The sequence below is a fragment of the Coffea arabica genome, chromosome 8e (assembly GCF_036785885.1).
Source record: "Coffea arabica cultivar ET-39 chromosome 8e, Coffea Arabica ET-39 HiFi, whole genome shotgun sequence".
NCBI classification, from domain to species: Eukaryota; Viridiplantae; Streptophyta; class Magnoliopsida; order Gentianales; family Rubiaceae; genus Coffea; species Coffea arabica.
In genome coordinates this window covers 43,359,241-43,365,050 of record NC_092324.1, presented here as the reverse complement: position 1 = coordinate 43,365,050, position 5,810 = coordinate 43,359,241, and the positions used below count along the sequence as shown (strand labels likewise).

The window sequence follows — 5,810 nt, the reverse complement described above, 5'->3', positions numbered from 1 at the left end:
AGTTTCCATGTTATTGAAGTTTCCGAAACCGACGAGGGTTGAGTAATATCAAGGTCTTCAGGTTCAGGCTGTGCTCAACAGTTAACCTCTTTTGCCATTGAAGATACTTGTACAAATATCAGTTTGGCAAGGAACATGCCCATGATGCTTACAGAACTAGCAAGAAAGATCAAACTTGGAAAAAAGAGTACCCACAAAAAAGGGTAACAATAGGTCTCGGAATACACCTAGCCAGTTAAATTACAAAAAGGCCCTTCACTACATCAAAATCTCACAATGAACGGAATAAGAAATATAAAATGAAAACTACAAAGTCAGTCGGAAAACTAACAAACAAAAAGGCTCCTAGCCGAGAAGGCAATAAAGGAAGCGGCACAGAGTTGTCCAAGATTGCACATATTCCCCATACTAGTATCCGTTGAACAAAGTCAGTAGGAAAACATAATTTGTTGATTTTCATGTTTCTTTGTTTCTTTATAACTTTACTGTGAGCAATATTTCCTAGCCGAGAAGGCTTTTTGCAACCTTAAGTTCTTTTATTGGGCAAAGATGGATTTAAAAAATTCGATAGTTCACTAATGATTAAGGTCTTTCAATGCAACTAAATATAAGCCTGTGAAGCATTTGATTGACTTGTAAGACAGACCAGCTAAATTGATTTTTTCTTCACATGCATGAAAAATAATAACACTGGCACCCGCTGAATCCCCTGCAGAATGCCCTTCATGGAATCAACGAGTTTTGTTCGGCCAGTTGGGCTGGTGATGGCGTTTTGGAACTATTCAAGTTTACATGCAACCAAAAAATGAAGGATAAGAATATATCAATTGTGTAAAAATTAAACAATCAAATCAGTTCCCAGAATGATATAGTACTCAACTGACAATATATTGCACAAGCACAGAAGTTTAAAATGGTCAGCATGTTAAACATATGCAGCAGAGTGTCATACAGCATGTTAAGAAATTGGCTTAATTTCTTTGGGCAGGTTCCTTGCTTTGTGTGGAAATAACTAGTTTCCTAATTGTTTAGTTACTTGAAGTAGTTGCCAAGTTATTTCCTATTTTGTATTAGTTTAGGAATTAGAAGCTATTTCCTATTTATTATAAGTTTAGAAATTCATAATTGTTTCCTATTGTTATTTGGTTCTTGGCCAAGTAACATTCTCTATAAATAGATAGATTAGCATTCTACAGAGACACACAAGAAAAGGGATGAGAGGGTTCTTGATAGGAGAGAGTGGTTATACAAGGGTTGAGTTTGGGATTCAAGTTGTAATCTTGTAGTATTTTTCTCTCACAATAACAACAGGTTTTCTCTCCAAGGATGTAGACTTGGTGATTAAGGCGAACCACGTTAATTCTTATGTATGACTCATTATTCGTGCTCGTTCTTGTTTTCTATTAAATTGTTGGTTTTTCATATCTCAAATAGTTGGCCTGATACTCTAACACAGCACAATCCACAGAAAGTGACTTTCCAAAATAGCTTTTATGTGTTGCTTAAAGTAGCAAAAAAGGCACATATAATTCATGTTCACTACGGAAGTCCCGAAAATGAAATCAAAAGCATCGACCAATCTGCCACAGACATAAAATTCTTTGATATTGTGGTTCTACAGTGACACCTTTGCCATTTAAGCCATGCCTTGTCTTCATGCAGTGTCCGATGGAGTTTAACTTTTACAGATTGAGGACTCTACATCAATTAAAATTGGATGAACTCAGAATAATATGCTCTAGCGTAATTTGCTGAACCATGTTATTTCCTCTGCCTCCAAATGCTCTTTTGAATGTATGTGATCGTTCATGCAGAAGTTTACTGCCTTCTCTCTTTTTAGGAACTCGTGTTAAGTAACCTCTTACAATATTGAATGGGCGTCGGATGATTCTACAACACCCTTTCTATGTTTGGATTAAGTTATTATAGTGACTATTTAATGTTATAGTGCCATAGCATGACCCGCTGAGTGAGAGGCATGTACTTATGGATGTTCTCTATGAACCAAAATTTATAGAAGGGGATAGATGCTTGCGGATTGAGACGATTTTGTTGTAACTTTTTGCGCTTAATCAACCCTTGCTTCTTATGATATGTTATGCCATTCATTTGTAAACATCTAAACTCCTTTCCAGTTTAATTTTCATATCTTACACAGTGCAGTCTCTACGTACTGTAATTATTTAACAACAATACCAACCTTATGTCTTTGTTGTTTCCAAACATTTGTATGTATCTGTCTTTTTAACATGTAGCTCTTGGAAGGTTATTTCCATCTCAAATCAAAAATTTGATTTTCTTTTTTTTTTTAATCAAAAGATCTGACCTCCTTATAGCTTGGTTTTCTCATCTATAATTAATGTCACTCCTTATGAATACAGTGCTATATCAAGTATGCAATATAGAAAAAATAAATTATCTTATCTGCATTTGTTTGTTGCTTGTAGTGGTGCTTCCTGTATCAAAAAAGAAAGCAAAATAGAAAAAAACAGATTAGCTAATGGCCCACATTTGTTTGACAGCTTAAACAATGCTCCACTTTAGATAGGTTTTTGGTCTTAATCAAGATAGGTCAAGGTCGCGTCGGAATGATCAGTGGCTGCTTAGTCTCATCTGAGAGTATAATCTCCTTTTACTGCCTTTTTGCTTTTAAAAAAAAAAAGAAAAAGAAAGAAGTGCTCCCTCTTTCTTTTGCAGATAAGTCATCCTTAAAGAAAGGAAAACCGGGGGGTGATGAGAGTCAGAGGGTAGCCCTGCTTTTCAACCATATTTAGCATAGGAAGTGGGTGAGAAGATGTCTCGTATTCATCTGAAATGGCTTTCGTCCTCTTTTTTATGCTTGTGCATTGTGGTGCACTTCTGCAGAGAAAGGTACAGAAAAACATTTGGAAGGTTCCAGTGTCCTTTTGGAGGGTCAGAGCATCCTCATTTCTTGATTTTTGCGTTTATCAATAAGTTAGGTGCATATGATGTGCAAATAAACTTTTGATCCTATTATAGAAGTTTCATGCCTTCTTCCCAAGAAATAGTGGCCCGTGTTAGACAGCCTTATGAACCTAGACTTTGACTTCCTTTACTTTTTGCTTTTCATTTGAAACCTTTCCTCCCAATAAAGGATGGAACATTTTAGATGGTAACGCATCAGTGAAAAAGTTCAATTTTTTAATTTCTGGTTCCACTGAAAGTAGGATGTGTAGGAAATTAGATGTCTGTGGGTTGTTTTAGGCCATTATATGTGCTTTGTAGTAAAACTTTTGGTTATAGAATGCATTCTCTTGCTTGCACTTGGTATATATATGAAGTTGATGCTGTTGAGAACCCTGGCATCAAAATCTATATCAGGCAGATGTTATAATGGCCTTAGCGGGATCCAGTGGGGGATCTTGGTCAACAACCTTCATGCCAAAGACCACTTCAAGGCCATTCACGGGAGAAAATTGCACACCAAGTGGTAAAAGCAATCCAGGCATGACAGGTAGCTTAGTTTTACAGCCGGAAGTGCATGGGAAATCGTCAGTCCGGGTGAACTCCTCTCATGAGTTAAGCTCTGGTGAGAATTATCATCCCCCTCCGTTTTAGCATCTTGTGTATCAGTTGTGTTCTAATGACCAATGTGATGTCTTCATAAAGGGCATTGAGCAAGATGTGTATTTTGGTAGAGTAACTCTCATGGGGTATTCTTCCTTGGGATTGTTTTATCAAATGGGCTAGCTGACTTATCTTTAGCTCTATGGGGCAGTACAAAGACCTTTCTATGGCACAAACTTTCTTTCTGTATATTAAAAAAAAAAGTCTTTTTCTTAATTTCTTCATGTTGACGGTATTAAAATGCTTCTGTTTTTTCAGAATCCCTCTGATATATGGGACATCTTGTTCAGGTACTCAGCGGGAGGAAATGCTGAAAAAGGATGCAAAAGCTCCAAATCATGCAGCTGATGTTTGAAAAACATGAAGTATGATGTGGATTTGCGTTTGCCTTGGCCTCACTAGTCTAGTTCTTCTTCAAGGATGAAATTTTACTGCACTTGGCCTCAATTTTTCAACATTTTCATACGAGGTATTTACAAGCAACTGTCATCTGCAGAGACTTCATTAAGGAGTCCAATTGACCATCAGTTATCATCTTTTGCAAGGCAAATTCTCCATGCACTCGCAAGCATAAGTTATTCTTGAGTGCTGTATTAGTACAAAGAATTGCTCGCCTTCAACTTAATTCCAACATAATTTTGTAAATTTAAATTAGGAATTTGTCTAATTAAGCTTCATGTTTCTTATAATTGATTGTTTCATCTGATTGCTGCTGCTTTTGAGTCCACCCACCATAGTGCTAGGGATTAACAACAATGCCAAATAACAAGCATCTGGGGTCCTTGATTCATCAAACCTAAACTTCTAGAGTAAGATCTTTGGCAGTTGCAAAGAATATGCTTGCATTAGACTGATATGATTGTGATTCATAACCAAACAGGAAAACAGTTATTGGTTTTTTGTGTCTCAAAGAATTTACCAGCAAAAGTTGTTTGTTTCAAGCCCAGCATTTTTATTTCAGTGTGGGTTGTTGTGATGTGCTACCACCACCTGCAACAGGGATAAGGCTGTATTTTGTTCATTGACTTTGAACTGCTTGCCATCCACTTTTGCATTACAATGTTATTTTACTTGAGCAGAATGTAAATCTTCAAGATTTCTGGGCTATATGCAAATCTATCGATTATAAATTGACTAATTATCATGTGATGTTTCCAGAAATGGAAGCCGTTGCCTCTTATGGATTACATCAGGGTCCAATGTTGTCCCCAAAAAAAAAGGGAGAATTGTAATTTTGGTCCCCAATCTATAATGTATGTGCGGAATTATCCCCTATCTATTTCGAAAATCAATTTTGGTCCCCAATCTATTCAATTTTGAGCTAAAGTGGACATTTGACGGAATCTCTTCAATTTCAATCGGAACTAAGTCACGTGAGATCACGTGCCGACACCTACAACCCCTTTTTCAATTTTTTTAATTTTTAAAGCACGTTTTTTAATATTTTCAGCTTTCTCTTGCCTTTTGTTTTATTAAACAAAGACATGAAAGGGGTAATCTCACAATCCAAATTACTTCTCTTGTTGGCCGGCGCCTTCAAATCCCCAGAACCCACAGCACGAGTAAGAAGCTCAGCTTGGCCTCCAAGTCCAAGTCTCGTTCTTGCCTCCATTAGTAATAGAGATAATCTGCAATCAACGCCAGAGACGGATCCAGTTCAACTCTCCTGCACAAACAACAGGAGCAGCAGTAGCCGTAGCAGTACTACTTCATAAGCAAGCAAGCAAGCAGCCGAGAGAGAAGAGCGGATGATAATAATTGGAAATTAAAGGGATTATACGGACCAAATCATCAAAGGGATTATACTGGTAAGTATGTTCTTTCCCTATTAGCCATTCTTCACCATTGAACTGGAATGAGCATTCAATTGAACCACTAGTACATTATTGGTAGGTCATGCTTACGGCTGGAACAGACACTTCATCGGTGACTATAGAATGGGCCTTGTCTCTTTTACTCAACCATCCCGAGGTGCTAGAGAAAGCTCGAGCTGAATTGGATGCTCAAGTAGGGACTGATCGATTGATCGACGAACATGATCTATCCAATCTTTCTTATCTTCATAACATTATTTTAGAAACACTTCGGTTGTACCCAGCAGCACCAATGCTACTGCCCCATGAGTCCTCCGTTGACTGTAAAATTGGGGGATACAATATTCCGCGAGGCACAAATTTGCTAGTTAATGGATGGACAGTTCACAAGGACCCAAATGTTTGGGA

The 5,810-nt window shown here is 37.4% G+C and overlaps 1 long non-coding RNA gene across 1 annotated transcript; it reads left to right on the top strand.

The window, feature by feature from the left end:
• Window positions 1–3,309: 3,309 nt before the first annotated feature.
• LOC140013087 (uncharacterized) lies at window positions 3,310–4,277 on the top strand. Its single transcript, XR_011820164.1, has 2 exons — window positions 3,310–3,550; window positions 3,879–4,277. It is a non-coding gene; the product is annotated as an uncharacterized lncRNA (long non-coding RNA).
• Window positions 4,278–5,810: the final 1,533 nt, after the last annotated feature.